The following is a 17,905-nucleotide window of genomic DNA, read 5'->3' as shown; positions in this document are numbered from 1 at the left end:
TTAAGTGTATTTTTCCTTAATAACTAAACCAGATGTACAATACATATTCAGTAGGCCACCAAAACAGGTTGTTCTAGTTAAGGTAAATCATATATAAGCCAGAGTGACTCCTCTATACCGCTGAAGTAAGAGTTTTAACTAGAGAAACAACCCCCGTGGCTAAAGAGGCAGTTATGGACCTGTCAGCAGCCTTTGCTCACCATATCACCCTTCTTGTGATGGTGTAGCCACTATGTGCCTTTTGTCCTCGCTAGCAGCCCTGCTAACCTGCACCAAGCATTGCTTGTCAGTTTTGCTTTTGTAGTCTTGTTTGCTCAGCTTCTTAGGCAGGAACTCTGTCTGCTCCGGGAAGGGGAGCAGGGGGACTGCTTGCTCAGGAACACTCTTAAAACCCGGAAGTCTGTGTTCTACAAAAGCTCCCCGAACAAAGACCTGGTGCTCAAACTCTGGAGGTGACTCCTCTGAGCCCACACCCGTGCTGAGTAAACCTGGCTATTCCACATCTCTGAGCACCACTTGTCTTTTTCTGCTGCCACAGTTTCTGAAACATTTTCTGGTGCATTGCCAGGAGCCGACAACTGAGCTGGCCCCTTGTGCCACCATTGTCAGGGAACTGGGGAAGGCCATGGTCGCCAGCTGAGCGACAGGTGGATAGTGTGTGCCCGGCCGTTTTGCCATATCCTAACTCTCAGTCGGGCTGTGCCAGCCCCAGCTCACGCCGCTTCCCAAACAGACTCAGAAGGAGAGTGGAAACGGGTTCCAGGATGGGATGTCAGACTGGTAAGTGCCCCAGGGACATCTGCCTGAGTCAGGATCCTCCATACAGTGGAAGGAGAGACTGATCAGCTCTCAGTGACCAGAGGGTCACTCAGGATAGGATTTGTTCCTCTCGGGATTGGTGGCCTGTCAATTCTGGTGTGTGTGTGTGAGTGACTGGAGAGAATGAGAGCCCGGTCTCCCCCGTCTTCGGACCACAGAGCCTGAGTGGGTCCTAACCTGCAGTTCCGTGGTGACCTCATATGGCTTTAGGGCTGCACCAGACTCTGAGGGTTCTCTTCCTTCCCTGTGAGACTGGTCCTGGTCTGGGGTTTATACAGACCAGCCACACGCTAACGAAAGTGAGTGCTCCCCCTGCTGTTTGTTTTGAGACACCATCACAGGGTGGGAATACACACAGTGCATGAATTGGCTTCAAAACCCACTGTCTTAGAATGTATGGTTAAGAATTTTGAGAAAAGATTCTCTGAAGATTATGGTATAAAACCAAATTATGGAAAACTGCGCACTCTCTGTAGCCTAAAGTGGCCCTCCTTCGGGGTCAGATGGCCCTCGGAAGGGACCTTAGATGTGCCCACGGTTGGAGCAGTATATAATGTTATAACAGGAGACCCTGGACACCCAAACTGATTTCCATACATTGGTCAATGGTTAGAAGTTGCCCAGTTAAGACCACCTTGGGTTCAGTTCTGCATCACAGACCAGGGACAGTGCAAGGTCTTAGTAGCCCAGTCCAAAAAGAAAACTCTGCCTGAGAGAAGGAGCCCCCTTGGACACAATCCATGTGTAAAGAGAAGGGACACTGGAAAAATGAATGCCCCAACCATCCAGAGAGAAATGCCAAAACGTCACCCCCACCTAGCCGATACCAACCTGAGCCATGCAGCGCGAATCCAATTGGCTTAGCCGAAGCAGAATCTAACTGGGGACACCAAGCTCTCTCCAGCTGGGCCCGCGAGAGCCAGAATTCAATGAGAGGGCCATCCTGTAGACTTTATGGTAGATATAGGTGCTAAACATTCAGAGCTCACGCAACCTATGGCTCCCTTCTTGGAAAAAGAAACTACCATCATCGGGGCCACAGATGCCCAAACCCACAGGCCCTTCTGCAGTCCACAACAGTGCTGGTTAGGAGGCCATGAGGTAGTATGTGAATTTCTTTACCTGCCTGACGGCCCAGTTCCCTTTATGGGAAGAGACCTGCTGGCCAAGATGGGAGTTCAAATCTCCTTCTCTGCAGGTGGATCAGCTCAACTCAAATTAATAGGCCCACCCTCTTCTTTAATCAAGGCTTTTGCTGTTAAAGAGGGAAGAAGGGTGCCTGTACTCTTCCCCTCCAGAAGAGGGGATCATTCCCCCGAAAATAGAGACTGAGGACCCACTGGTTTGGGCCGAAAGAAACCCTCCGGGACTAGCAAGATGCCATGCTCTTATCTTGATTGACCTGAAACCTGGAGCTCAACCAGTTAAGCTGTGGCAGTACTCTTGATTCCCAGAGAAGCTCAACTAGGAATCCAGGCTCACCTGGAAAGGCTGCTTGAGCACGGACTTTTGATAAAGTGTCAGCCACCCTGGAACACCCCCTTATTGCCTGTAAAGAAACCGGAGACACAGGACTACCACCCAGTTCAGGACCTGAGGGCCATGAACGAGGCAACAATCACGTTGTACCCGTCTGTCCCTAATCCGTGTAACCTGCTGGGGCTGATCCCTTCCACTGCTGAGTGGTTCACTTGCCTGGACTTCAAAGATGCCTTCTTCTGCCTCCGAGTGGCGCCTGCTAGTCAGCCCTTGTTTGCCTTTGAATGGGAAAATCCACACACTGGGACAAAGGAGCAGCTCACTTGAACAAGATTCTCACAAGGATGCAAGAACTCTCCTACTTTTTTCAGCAGCACCCTGGCCACTGACCTGGTTGAATTTTCTGGACAAAAACTAGACTATGTCTTGCTGCAGTACATTGATGACCTCTCACTGGCCAGCACCACGCAGGCTCCATGCCTAGAAGGAACAAAAGCTCTCCTCTCCCTACCAATGGAGGCTGGGTATTGGTTATCAAAGAATAAGGCACAAATCTGTAAGAAACAAGTCAAGTATCTGGGATTTAACATCATGCAGGGCCGACGAATGCTGGGGACTGAAAGAAAACAGTTTGTGTCATTCTGGTCCCTACCACCCATCAGAAGATTCATGAGTTCCTGGGGCAGTGAGATTCTACAGGATATGGATCCTCAGGTTTTCAGACTCGGCCAGACCTCTGTATGAGGCCCTAAAAGGAGGAAAAAAGGCTCCCCTTGAATGGGGACCAAGCCAGGAGGCAACATTTCAGACAATCAAGACCAAATTCACTGAGGCTCCAGCCATAGGACTTCCTGATGTAACCAGAGAATTCAACCTCTTTGTTCATGAGAAAAATGGGATGGCCTTGGGAGTCCTAACCCAAGAATTTGGGCCTTGGCAGAGGCCGGTGGCGTATTTGTCTAAGCAAATTGACTCAGTTGTGGCCAGATGGCCTCCCTGCCTCCAAGCGCTGGCAGCTACCACCTTGTTAGTAAGAGAGGCTGACAAGTTGACTCTGGGATAGAACCTCGACATTAAAGTCCCACATTCAGTTGTAACCCTGATGGGCAATCAGGGCCACCATTGACTCACGCATGCACAAATGACTCAATACCAAGGGTTACTATGTGAAAATCCGCAGGTAAAGCTGGAAGTTGTATGAACCCTGAACCCAACCATCTTTCTACCGGATGAAGCAGGGCCCCGGGACCATAACTGCCTAGAGGTACTAGATGAGGTGTTTTCTAGCAGGCCTGACTTAGCTGATAAACCACTTCAAAATCCTTTTATATACAGTTGGCAGCAGCTTTGTGGAGGATGGAGAAAGGATGGCAGGATATGCTGCAGTGTCTGACTCAGAAGTGATGGAAGTAGAAGGAAGCGCTTTCTCAAGCATGGTCAGTGCAGAGAGCAGAATTATGGGCATTAATCAGAGCACTGGAGCTCAGGTGAGACCAGCGAGTGAACATCTATGCTGACTCAGATATGCCTTTGCAACTCTACATGTCCACGGAGCCTTATATAAGGAGAAAGGACCCCTAACTGCTGAAGGAAAAGGAATCCAAAAACCAGGCTGAAATCTTAAAGCTCCTAGAAGCAGTATAGGAGCCTAAAGATGTTGCAGTTATCCACTGCAAAGGCCACCAAAAGGGAGGTGACCTGGTGGCAAAAGGAAACCACAGTGCTGATGCAGCCACCAGACAAGCATCCTGGGGACAACATCCAGACAAACCTAAGGTCTTGCTGGCCCCAGAAGTGCCAGATGTCCCCAAATATTCTCCAGAAGAAGAGAAATGGATAAGGGAGGAAGGAGGAACTAAAACTAAGATGGGATGGTGGGTTACACGGGACCACCGGGCTGGTGTTCCAGAACAGCTGGCCTACAAACTAGTCCACCAGCAACATGAACTGACCCACATGGGCAAAACTGCCTTCAAGACCTTACTAGGCTGGTACTATGTTATTGCACATCTTCCTGCACTCTGCTCCTCTGTCTCCCAACAGTGCGTAAGCTGTTTGCAGAATAATGCTTGCCAGGGGCCCAGCAGACCAACAGGGACACAGCACTGTGGACGGTCCCCATTTGAGGATATGGACACGGACCCCACTGAAGTCACCCAGAGCAGGGGGTACAAATACCTGCTAGTCTTTATCTGCACCCTTTCACAGTGGGGAGAAGCCTTCCCTACTAAACTGAAAAGGCAAGGGAAGCCCCCAAGGCACTCCCGAGAGACATCATTCCCAGATACGGAATGCCTCTGACCATCAGGTCAGACAACAGACCGGCATTTGTGGCCGAGACAGTGCAGCAGGTGGCGAAAGCCTTATAGATCCAGTGGAAGTTACATTCTGCTTATCACCCTCAAAGTTTAGAGAAAATAGAACGCATGAACCAAACCCTTAAGCAGACTCTATGGAAGTTATGTCAGGACACCAGCTTGCCCTGGGTAGATATGCTGCTGGTGGCCTTCCTAAAAGTGAGATGCTCACCCCGAGCGGGAATAGGATTCGCACCATTTGAAATCCTATATGGGAGTCTGCCTCCACCGATCACTCTGAGAGGAAACACCAGGGAGTTGGGAGACTCAGATTTACATAAACACCTGCTAGGATTGGGGCTCACCATCTCACAAGTACACAAATGGGTCACAGAATACCTGTATCTTTAGACATAACAGTGCACCCCCACAAACCAGGGGACCAGGTGTGAATAAAGGACTAGAAAAAGGAGCCTTTAAAGCCAGTATGGAAAGGGCCCTGTGCTGTAATTCTAACCACTCCCACTGCTCTCAAAGTAACAGGAATACACGCCTGGATCCATCACTCCAGAGTTAAACCAGCTGGCCCAACTGGGGAATGGAGAGCTGCCCTTGATCCGGAGAAACCTCTACTCCCGACCATACAGAGGAGGAGACAAAGATCTCAAAGCCCTCCTCTGATGAATTAGGTGAGCTCCTCTTTTCCTGAGATACCCGCACCTGTCAGGAGGTTGCTTTCTTTTTTAATCGAAGTATAGTTGATTTACAATGCTGAGTGAATTTCTGCTGTACAGAAAAATGATTCGGGTATACATATATACATTCATTTTAACACTCTTCTATTATGGTTTATCTCAGGAGACTGGATATACTTCCCTGTGTTATACAGTAGGACTTCATTGTTTATCCCTTCCATATGTGACAGCTTACATCTCCTAACCCCAAACTCCCAATCCATCCCTCTCCCAGCCCCCTCCCCCCTTGGCAGCCACAAATCTGTTCTCTATGTCTCTGAATCTGTTTCTGTTTTGTACATAAGTTCCTTTGTGTCATGTGTTAGATTCCACATATAAGTGATATTGTTAGAAACAGCAAGGGAAGGAGGCAGAGCTGGGAGCAATGAGGTCTCAAGCACGTTTATCCACCAACAGAGTGGCCCCCAGGGAGTACTGGGCAGAGAGAACTCAGGCTCCCCAGCAACTTAAGGAGCAGCTAGTTATATAGGGATAGTTTCTATTTTTAGCACAGGTTGGTGATGTGGTAAGAACCAGGGAAGATACAAGTTACGTTGTTACTTTTTTTTTTTTTTTTTGTCTTTTCTAGGGCCACACTCGGGGGCATATGGAGGTTCCCAGGCTAGGGGTCCAATTGAAGCTGTAGCCACCGGCCTACACCAGAGCCACAGCAGCTCGGGATCCGAGCTGCATCTGTGGCCTCCACCACAGCACATGGCAATGCCGGATCCTTAACCCACTGACTGAGGCCAGGGATCAAACCTGCAACCTCATGGTTCCTAGTCAGATTCGTTAACCACTGAGCCATGATGGGAACTCCCTTTTTTTTTTTTTTTTTTTTTGCCTTTTCCAGGGCCACTCCTGTGGCACATGGAGGTTCCCAGGCTAGGGGTCCAGTTGGAGCTGCAGCTGCCAGACTATGCCAGAGCCACCGCAATGCAGGATCCGAGCCGTGTCTACAACCTACACCACAGCTCACAGCAACGCCGGATTGTTAACCCACTGGGAAAGGCCAGGGATCGAACCCGCAACCTCATGGTTTCTAGTCGGATTCGTTAACCACTGCACCACGTTGGGAACTCCACGTTGTTACAATTTAACAGTTTCCCCAGCTCTTCTTATCTTGCAGCTTTGTGTTTCATTTTGTACAGTTACCACCTAAGAGATATCATATGATGTTTGTCTTTCTCCTTCTGACTTCCTTCACTTAGTATGAGAATCTCTAGATCTAACCATGTTGTGTAAATGGCATTATTTCCTTTTTATGGCTGAGTAGTATTCCATTGTGTATATGTACCACATCTTCTTTATCCATTCTTCTGTAGATAGACATCTAGGTTGCTTCCATGTCTTGGCTATTGTGAATAGTGATGCCATGAATGTAGCAGTGTATGTATTTTTTTGAATTATAGTTTCATCCAGATATATGCCCAGGAATGGGATTGCTAGATTATATGGCAACTCTATTTTTAGGTTTGTTTTGGGGTGTTTTTTTTGGGGGGGGTGGCTGCATGTGGAAGTTCCTGGGTCAGGGATCAAACCAGCGCCACAGCAGTGACCCAAGGCACTGCAGTGACAATGCCAGATCCTTAACCCTGTAAGCTACAAGGGAACTCCTATTTTTGGTTTTTTGAGGATCCTCTGTGCTGTTTTCCAAAGTGACTGCATCAACCAGCATTCCCACTAACAGTGTAGGAGGGATCTCTTTTCTCCACACCCTTTCCAGCATTTATTGTTCACAGACTTTTTGATTATGGCCATTCTAAACAGTCTGACCATTCTAAAAATTAGTGATGTTAAGCATCTTTTCATGTGTCCTTTATCCATTGTCTTCTTTGGAAAAAGGTCTGTTTACGGCTTCTGTCCATGTTTTGATTGGATTTTTTGTTGTTGGGTTGTATGTGCTATTTATATATTTTGGAAATTAAGCCCTTCTTGGTCACATCATTTGCAATTTTTTTTCCCTTTCTGCAGTTTGTCTTTTCATTTCGTTGATGGTTTCCTTTGCTGTGCAAAAACTTGTAAGTTTGATTACATCCCATTCGTTTATTTTTTTCTTTTATTTCTGTTGCATGGGAGACTGACCTAAGAAAACATTGGTACGATTTATGTCAGAGAATTTTTTGCCTGCTGTTAGGAGTTTTATGGTGTCATGTCCTATGTTTAAGTCTTTAAGCACTGGTCTGTATGTCTATTTTGGCACCAGTAGCACACTGTCTTGGTTACTGTAGCTGTTGTAGTGTTGTCTGAAGTCAGGAAGGGTTACGCCTCCTGCTTCATTCTTTTTCTTCAGAATTGATTTGGCAATTCTGGGTCTTTTGTAATTCCATGTACATTTCAGGATTATTTGTTCTGAAAAATGTCCTGGGTAATTTGATAGGGATCACATTAACTCTGTAGATTTCTTTGGGTAGTGTGGCCATTTTAGTGGTCATTTTAACTATATTAATTCTTATAATCCAAGAACATGGATTGTCTTTCCATTTCTTTGAATCATCTTCAATTACCCTTATCAGTGTTTTGTAGTTTTCAGTGTATAGGTCTTTGACCCCCTTGGTCCTTGGCACATGGATCTGTCAGGAGGGGACACACCATTATTCCACAAGGAGACCACGGGTCGTCTGGTTATTCCCAGACTGGCCTATTTCTTCATTTACCTGGTCCTTCTGATCTGATCTATACCCTTTATGATAAAACCGCAATCATAAATATCACACTTTCCTTGGATCTGTGAGTCATTCTAGTGAATTATTGAACCTCAAGTTTCACAGGAACCCCTGAAGCGTGGCGGCCTGAGCACCCCCTGAGATTTGCAACTTGAAGTGGGCAGCCTTGGGGTCTGACACTAATGCTGGGTGGACAGCATCAGGACTGACTTGCAGAACACGCAGCTGAGTTTCCATCAGGTGATATCTATTGTATGTGTGTCACAGGCACGTCTTCCCTCATACACTCAGGGGCTGTGAATAGTGCTGCTATGATCACGTGAATAGTGCTGCTATGATCATGTGTTGAGTATCTGTTTTCAATCCTTTGGGTAAATACCTAGAAGTGGAATTGCTGAGTCATTTAATTACTCATGTTCAACTTTTGGAGAGCTTCTACACATTCATCCACAGTAGCTGAATTGTTTTGCAAGGCTTCCCATTTCTTCATTTTCTTGCCATCTTAGTCTATTAGGACTGCTTTAACAATAAAACACCACAGCCTGGGTGGAATATAAATAACAGGCATTTCTATCTTTTTTTTTTTTTTGGTCTTTTTGGGGTCACACCTGTGGCATATGGATGTTCACAGGCTAGGGGTTGAATGGGTGCTGCAGCTGCCAGCCTACACCACAGCCACAGCAATGCCAGGTCTAAGCCACCTCTGTGACCTACACCACAGCTCATGGCAACGCCGGATCCTTAACCCACTGAGCCAGGCCAAGGATCGAACCTGTGTTCTCATAGATACTAGTCAAATTCATTTCTGCAGAGCCATGATGGGAACTCCAGGCATTTATTTCTTACAGTTCTGGAGGCTGGCCATCAACATCAGGGTGCCAATGTGGCCTGGTGAGGCCCTTCTTCCTGGTCCATAGCTGGCGTTTTCTATGTCCTCACAGGGTGGAGGGGACAAGGGAGCTCTGTGGGGTCCTTTAAAAGGGCATTAATCACTTTCCTGACGTAAGTACTTCCCAAAGGCCCCATGTCCTAATACCATCACATCAGGAATGAGGATTTTTTTTTCTTTTTTATGAATTTTATTACATTTATAGTTGCACAACGATCATCACAACCCAATTTTATAGCATTTCCATCCCAGCCCATCCCCCCACTCCCTAATCTGTCTCATTTGGAGAACGTAATTTTTTCAAAGTCTGTGAGACAGTAAGGAATGAGGATTTCAGCACATGGATTTTGTGGGGACATAAACATCCAGACCGTAGTACTTACCAATATTTGTCATTTTCGGTCTGGTTTTTGTTTTAATTACACATGTCCTATTGGGTGTGAAACGGTATCTCACTGTGACTTGGTTTTGCATTTTCCTAGTGACTAATGATGTTGAACATATTTTCATGTGCCTTTGACCATTTGTATGTGTTTTTTGGAAAAATACCTGTACAGATGTTTTGCTCATTTTTAAAGTGGTTTGTTGTTTTGTTTGTTGAGTATTAAAAGTCCTTTATATATTCTGGACAGTAGACCCTTATCAGATGTGCAATTTGCAAATATTTTCTATCATTGTGTAGGTGTCTTTTTCACTTTCCTGAGAATGTTCTTTGATGTCCAAAAGTTTTAGTTTTGATGAAATCCAATTTATCTATTTTATTCTTTTTTGCTTGTGCTTTTGGTGTCATATCTAAGAGCCCACTGTCCCCATGTTTCCCTCTAAGTATTTTTATTTAGGTTGTTGACCAAATTATTTTTGGCTCTCTTCATGCCCCCATTTATGTATGGATTTGAGAGTTTGCTTTTCCATTCCTGAAAGAAACAAAAAATCTGTTGGAATTTTGAAAGGGATTGCATAAAACCTGTAGATTGCTTTGAGTATATCATAACATCTTACCAATAGTAAGTCTTTCAATCAAGGAACATAGGGTGTCTTTGCATTTATTTAGATCTTCTTTAATTTCTTTGAGCATTCATAGTTTTTAACATACAAATCTTTCCGCTTTTTGGTTAAATCTATTCCTAAGTATTTTATTCTTTTGGATGCTATTATAAATGGAATTACTTTCTTAATTTCTTTTTCAGCTTGTTCGTTGCTGATATATAGAAACGTAATTTTATATATTGATATTTTATATGCTTCACCTCTGCTAAATGTATGTTGGCTCCAGTAGGGTTTTGGTGCAATCTTTGGATTGTCCATGTATCATGTCATCTGTGAAGAGAGAAAGTTTTGCTTCCTTCCCAACTTGGATGACTTTTATTTATTTCCTTTTCTTCCTTAATTGCTCTGGCTGAAACCTCTGGTACAGTGTTGAATAGCAGTTGTGAAAGCAGGCATCCTTACCTTATTCTGAGCATAGATCAAAATCTGTCTTTCATCACTGAGCATGATGTTGGCTGTGGTTTTTCATAAATGCCCTTTATTGTGCTGAGGAAATCCCCTTCTATTTTTGAGTGGTCTTTTTTACCATGAAAGAGTATCAGATTTTGTTAATGCTTTTTGTACATCTATTGAGATGATCATGTGGTTCTCACCCTTCATCCTATTAATGTGGTGTATTACATCGATTGATTTTCTCCTTTGAACTACCCTTACATTCCTGGGATTATTTAACTCTTAAATATCTAAAAAAATCTGTCAATCTTTTAATTTCTGAGTACCAAGTTTGATAGCATGCTTAGGAAATTCTTCCCCTGTTCTGTGTAGCTCAGAATAGGCTTAACCCCACGGTAGACTTCTTAATATTCTGCAGAGAATATCATTGCATGGGTGGCCTGCACTTTTGTCAACCAGTATCCAGTTGATGACTATGGGTGGTGGGCAGGGTTCATGGCCTTCCCAGTTTTCCTTTACCAAGATACTCAAAGAAAATATTGTGCCTTCTGGTGGAGACTCTGCCATTCACTGTCTTACATGAGTGCCCACACTTATAACCATTCGTAGAGAGACAGCAGTACACTGGGGGCCCCCTAGGATGCAATATGAAGAGGACACATAAGAAAGTGTTTTGCCCCAAATCTTTAACCTGAATTCAATTAAGATCCAACCCTTAATTTCCAGATTCAGCAAAGCAGAGAAACAAACTAAATGATCTATTAAAGAAACAGCAGGCAAATCAGAATGAGGGACATTTTACAAGAGCTGACCAGAGCTCTTCAAGAAGTTAATGCTATTAAAAAAAAAAAAAAAAAGCAGGGGGACTTTTCTAGACCAACAGAGATAGAAAAGGCATAACTATCAAATGCAATGCATGAATGTAGTTTGGATCCTACTTTCAGAAAAACAATAGAAGAAATTCTTAGGATAATTGGAGAAAGTTAAAGATGAGATATTAGATGATATGGAATTATTGTTAATTTTTCAGATGTGATACTGGCATTATGATTTGTAGGAAAATATCTATTCTCAGGAGACACAGACTGGAGTACTTATGACTGAAGCATTCATGATGTCTGCAACCAACACACTCAATTGGGAACAAATATGGTAACATTTTAATAGCTATTACCTAGGTGCGGTTCTCTACAGATACATAGATGTTTAACGTATTCTTTCGACTTTTCTGTTGAAATTTTTCATAAAAGTTGGGAAAATAAATTTAAAATGGAAATACTCCATTCATAGTGTTACACAACTTGATTCTTTTTCTTTAGCAACATATCGTGTATATCTTTCCTCATCCTCTTTATTACAGTGGTTAAATGTCAACAGTTTGAATTTCAAAATCTCTAATGCAGGATATCAGACCCAGATGTGTTTCATTGGTGGATTCTGTAAAACATTTAAGGAATAAGTGATATAAATTCTTCACAACCTTACCCATAAAAGAGAAGCCATAGAATGACTTCCTCCCTCATTCTCTGAGGTTTGCATTATCCTAATACCAAAACAAGATGAAGATGTTATAAGAAAGGAAAAACCACACACCATTTCTCTCATGAACATAGATGCAAAAATCCTCAACAAAATATTGCAAATTGAACACAGCAATGTATACAAGAATTATTCACTATTACCGAGAGGGATTTTTCCAACATGCAAGCGTGGTTCAACATTCAAAAATCAGTTAAAGCTATCTATCGCATCAACAGGCTAAAGAAGAAAAACCATATGATGGTATCAATAGGTGCAGAAAAAGCATTGGACAAAATCCACTATCCATTCGTGATTTTTAAAACTCTCAGCAAACTAGAAATACAGAGAAGCTTCCTCAACTTGATAATGAAGATCTATAAAAATGCTACAGCTGACATTATACTTATGGTTAGAAACCTCTTGATTTCTCTGTAAGATCAAGAACAAGGCAAGAATGTCCCCTCTCACAACCCCCTGTTCAACATCATGCTAGAAGTCCTCGCTAATGCAATTAAGACAAGACATGAAAATGTTACAGATTTGGAAGAAAGAAGTTGAACTGTTATTTGTTAACAGATTATATAATTTTCTCTGTAAAAATTTCCAATGAATTGAATAAAACTCCTAGAACTAATAAGTTATTATAGCAAAGATATAGGATATAAACCTCATATAAAAGTCAATTTCTTTCCTATAGAAAGGCAATAAGCAATTGGATTTTGAAATTAGAAACACACCACAATTTATATTAGCACCAAAAACCATGAAATACTTAGGTGTAAATTGAACAAAATATGTATAGGATCCCTAGAACAAGATCTAGGATCTAGAACAAGAATCCAGAGTTTTGTTGTTATTCTCTTAAAAAAAAAAATCAAAGATCTAAATAAGTAGGAAGATACTTTGTGTCCATGGAAGGAAGACCCAATATTGTCAAGAAGTCAAACTTTACAAATTTGATCTTACAGTTGCAATGCAATTCCCATCAAAATCCCAATAAGTTACTTTGCAGATGTCAGCAGACTGAGTCTGGAGTTTGTATGGAGAAGCAAAGGCCCAGAGTCAACACAGTACTGAAGAACAAAGTCAGTGGACCATTACCACCTGATTTAAAGGCTTGATATAGAGTTACAGTAAATCTTAGTAGACTAAGATCAGTGGAACAGAAAATAGAGCCCAGAAAGAGACCCTCATAAAGAGAGTCAACTCATCTTTGACAAAAAGTGCAGAATAAGTAGTGACAAATCATGTTTGTAGGTGTTCCCATTGTGGCTCAGCTGTAACGAATGCAACTAATATCCATGAAGACTCCGGTTCACTCCCTGGCCTCACTCAGTGGGTTAAGGATCACACATTGCCATGAGCTGTGGTGCAGGTTACAGAAACAGCTGGGATCTGGCATTGCTGTGGCTGTAGTGTAGGCCAGTAGCTATAGGTCCTATTCGACCCCTAGTCTGGGAACATCCATAGGCCCAGGTGCAGCCCTAAAATGTCCAAAAAAAAAAAAAAGAAAGAAAAAATCATGTTCGTAGCATGTAACCTTGATATAGTGAGATGAAAATGGCACTCTGCCTCTGTGGTTTTCCAGTAACCTCAGCCTAATTATGAGAAGAACATCAGAAAATTCCAGTAAAGGGCATCTCACAAAATTCTCAGCCCTCAAATCTATTAAGATCAGATCCCCTTGGAGTTCCCGTCATGGCTTAGTGGAAATGAATCTGACTAGTGTCCATGAGAACACAGGTTCGATCCTTGGCCTAGCTCAGTGGGTTAAGTATCACAGGTTGCCATGAGCTGTGGTGTAGGTCACAGATGCAGCTCAGATCTGGCATTGCTGTGGCTGTGGTGTAGGCTGACACCTATAGCTCTAACTTGACCTCTAGCACGGGAACATCCATATGCCACAGATGCAGCCCTAAAAAGATAAAAAAAAGATCGCCAGTAACGGGGAATATATGAGAAAATATCACAGCCAAGCTCAAGGACATAGGACAAGTTAATATAATGGGGTCCCCTATGACAGAAAAAGATGTTAGGTTAAAAACTAGGGAAACCTAAATAAACTTGGACTCTAGTTAATAATCATGTCTCAGTGCCAGTTCATTAATTGTGACAAACAGACCATACTTAATGTAAGATGTTAATTATAGAGAGAATTAGATGAGGGGAGTAGACAAAAACTCTCTGTAAAATTCTCTCATTTTTTTTATAAATCAAAACTGTTCTAAAAAGAAAAAAAAATTCTTTTTAGGGCCACACCTGCAGCATATGGAAGTTTCCAGGCTAGGGTCAAATTGAAGCTACAACCGCCAGCCTACACCACTACACCACAGCCACAGCAACGCAGGATCCAAGCCACATCTGTGACCTACACCGCAGCTCATGGCAACACTGGATCCTTAACCCACTGAGTGAAGCCAGGGATCAAACCCTCATCCTCATGGATTCTAGTCGGGTTTTTAACCTGCTGAGCCACATCGGGAACTCCCAAAAAGAAATTTTATTTTTTAAAAATATCAGTATCTACAGCAAGAGTAAGTCTTAGAACAACAGAAGACTTCTTTGAGGATGATTATATTACTGATGTTGAGAATTGTGACAATTAAAAGCTGACACTATTTTAGTTGTTTTCTAAGTTGTCTCCAGACAAGCCCCTGTGGTTGCCTGAACTGAAGGCAGGCGCCCCCTTGCCCTGCTGCTAGCGAGCCCTGCTCTAGCCTCTTCTATTTGTTTATAGGGATTCCTGTCTTCCTTGGTATTTTTGGTATAGTCTTTGTATATATCTTGTGATTACCTTTACATTGCATTTTCATCTTCTGTTACTGATATTAAGACTTTTTTACACTTAAATGCTATTCATGCTCTGTATCGTTTCCAAGGGTAACACTGTCCTACCAACTTAGAAGAGCAGAAATGTACTGTCTCTGTTTGGAGACTAACCATCTGAAATCACGGTGCTGGCCGGGATCCTCCAGTCCCTCCTGGCTTCCGAGGGTTCCTGGAGGTCCTTGGGATTCCATAGCTCGAAGGTGCTTCACTCTGACCCTCTGTCTGCACAAGGTCTTCTTCCCTGTGTGTCTGTGCCCAGATTTCTGTGCAGTAAGAGTATCATGTATTGGATTGGGGCCACCCTAAAGATTTCATTTTAACTCGGTTGCCTCTGTAAAGACCCTATTTCCAATTAAGGTCATATTGCGAAGTCCCGGGGTCAGGATGCCTTTTTCGGGGGACACAATTCAGCCTTTAACCTCAGTGATGCCTTTTTCGGGGGACACAATTCAGCCTTTAACCTCAGTGGTCATTTCAGCTCTGAATCTTTTTTTTTTTAACCGCTTATTGCTTCCTCTTTTAGTATTCGTGGTACTTTTTAGCATAAAAATTCACACATTTACATGGTTAAATCCGTCCTGTTTTTCCTGTCTGAGACACAAAATACTTTCTACTCCAAGTTTTAAGAACTATTATTTTATATCTATTAAAAATTGTATTGATGTTTTCATGTTGCAATAGTTAATCCTTCTGGAAATGAATCTGTGCATGGTACAGAAGCATCTCGAATGAGCATAAACGTGTGCTTCTTAAGGACCAAGGTCAGTTCTTGCCACACTGAGGAGAGAGCCGTCTCCAACCACCTCTAATGAGCAGACGGGCCACCCCTCCCAGGACTCAGTGAATCACACCATTGTCCTACCCTGCTTCCCTTTCCGGCTTTGCAGGGTGAGAGAGCGTCCACAGACCCCCTTCCTTTGCAGGCTGCTCCCTTGGCAACACAATGAGAGCCTTAGAAATGAACAGTTCAGAAAAGACTGGATTAAGTTATTAGCCAAGTTCTGTTACTGTCCTTGGTGTCCATCTGGGAGAAGAGAAAGGATGTTGCCCATTCTCACACTCAAGCACAGACACACGTCCCTGTGCACGCCCAGATCCGTCACATACTCGGACAAGCAGCAAATTCAAAAAATAACTCTGGAAAGCAGCTGTCTTCCTGGAGTCTCTCACGGCTTTGAGTGGGCAGTTAATGTCAGGACACTTTTGTCTCTTTCCAAAGTCTGCCTCATCTCTTTGTCTCACTGCGTTGTCTGGAACTTTGTGGGCAAGGTTGATCAACCGTATAGGTCTTCAGCTCCATATCTGTAGTTTCTAGGTGACAATTGCTTTGGAATCTTACGAGATGGGACACATTCAGGGTGGTATGGCTGTAGACAAAGCTCTGAAATCTGAATGCCCCTTTGTAGATTTGTCCTGAACTGACCTCATGTCCGTACCTGGGCACGTACACCTGAGGAAGTTGCTCTGGGCAAGCACACCTGGACAAGCACACCTGGGGCAGTGCACCTGGCTGCTGAAATGCTGATATGCGTGATTCTGGAGCCGCATGGCCCCCCTGGGGCTGAAACCCATGTAGAGTGTAGACAGTGTGGCCCTGAAGATTCAGTACACCTGCTCCCCAGGATCTCAGCCAGGGGCCCCTGCACCCTTTGCTGACCCACACGCTTCTCTACTCATAAACTCGGCTTTAGCTGCTGGCTCGTGACATGCCCTTTAGCTAAGTTACAGGGCTTTTCTGAGCATCGATACTCATTGATATATTTATGTTTTCTACCAGTTCTTGGTCATTTCTACTTTTTTTTTTTTTTTTTTTTTTTTGCTTTTTAGGGCCACATCTGCAGCATATGGAAGTTTCCAGGCTAGGGGCCGAATCACAGCTACAGCTGCTGGCCTATGCCACAGCTGTAGCAATGCCAGATCCAAGCTACATCTGCAACCTCCACCACAGCTCATGGCAATGCCGGATCCTTAACCGACTGAGTGAGGCCAGGGATCGAACCCACATCTTCATGGTTCCTAGTCAGATTCGTTTCCACTGCGCCACAGTGGGAACTCCCAGTCATTTCTACTTTCTGTGAAAAGATTCAGTTGTATTTAGACTTTAAAACATCTTGGGATCCCGCTTTCTGATCCAGCAGCCATTCCTCCATCCACACAAATAAAAAGCTTAATGAAGTGAAAATCAACAACCGTTTTGAGGTCTATTGGGGAACTGAGATCACAGGGCAGACACTGCCCTAGGCTGGAGGGACCGAGGTGGGGTCAGAGGCTCACAGGTCACCGGGACAGAAACTTCCCAGGAAATAGGGTACGCGTGGGAAAACCTGAAATGTAACCAGTGAGTTTCTGGAGCTCAGTGTGGACGAGCTGGAAAGTAAAAACTTCAGGGGGCCTGGTCTTACCAGGGGGTCTGCATACCTTTGTGAGTTTTGCTTCCAGAAACATCACCAGTTTCTCTCAGTGAAGATCAGAGAAGAATCCCCTGTGTTTCTGGCGGGGTGGGGGGAGGACCGATTTGAAATATATGCAGGACCTAGCAGTCTTCTTAGTAAGGCCTACCCTGGGGAAATACTGCCTGGAGCCTACGTGTCCTGGGGGAGGGAAATGGCCCCTCCAGCCCATCCAGCTTTCCTGCCCACATAATAGTTTCTCATCAAATTTGTCCTCAGTATTTATTTTATCGTTGTTGTTATAAGTGGGGCTTTCTATCTTTTGTCTTTTGAGGGCCGCACCCACGGCATATGTAAGTTCCCAGGCTAGTGGTCTAATGGGAGTTGCAGCTGCTGGCCTACACCACAGCCACAGCAACACCGGATCCAAGCCGTGTCTGCAACCTACACTACAGCTCCTGGCAACGCCGTGTCCTTAACCCACTGAGCAAGGCCAGGGATCGAACCCACAATCTCATGGTTCCTAGTCAGATTCGTTAACCATTAAGCCACGATGGGAACTCCTGTACCACATCTTCTTAATCCATTCATCTGTCAATGAAAAGAAATAATTCTTGATTCTGTTTACTGTTTGTTGTTTTCCAACTAATCAATGCTGGGTTTTTTTTTCTCTCTCTTAATTTGCTTTATCCTGAATTCACATAGTCTATTTTATTGTTATCTTTCCAATTCCATAGGAGTAGTTCATGTTCATCAGTTTTCATTATCACTTACTGGTTAACAAAGCAGTAAGGGGAGTTCCTGCTGTGGTACAGTGGGTTAAAGGATCTGGCATTGCCAC

At 43.8% G+C, this 17,905-nt stretch overlaps 1 long non-coding RNA gene across 1 annotated transcript in view; it reads left to right on the top strand.

Annotated features, from left to right (window-relative positions):
* Positions 374-17,905, top strand: part of LOC106508724 — a 49,685-nt gene continuing 32,153 nt past the window's right edge. Inside the window, exons 1-2 of the long non-coding RNA XR_002345795.1 lie at positions 374-780; positions 5,133-5,284. This is a non-coding gene — a long non-coding RNA (uncharacterized LOC106508724). The remainder of the gene's footprint in view (positions 781-5,132; positions 5,285-17,905) is intronic.

Source organism: Sus scrofa, chromosome 7, assembly GCF_000003025.6.
Source record: "Sus scrofa isolate TJ Tabasco breed Duroc chromosome 7, Sscrofa11.1, whole genome shotgun sequence".
Lineage (NCBI taxonomy): Eukaryota > Metazoa > Chordata > Mammalia > Artiodactyla > Suidae > Sus > Sus scrofa.
This window is presented reverse-complemented; position numbering and strand designations above follow the sequence as displayed.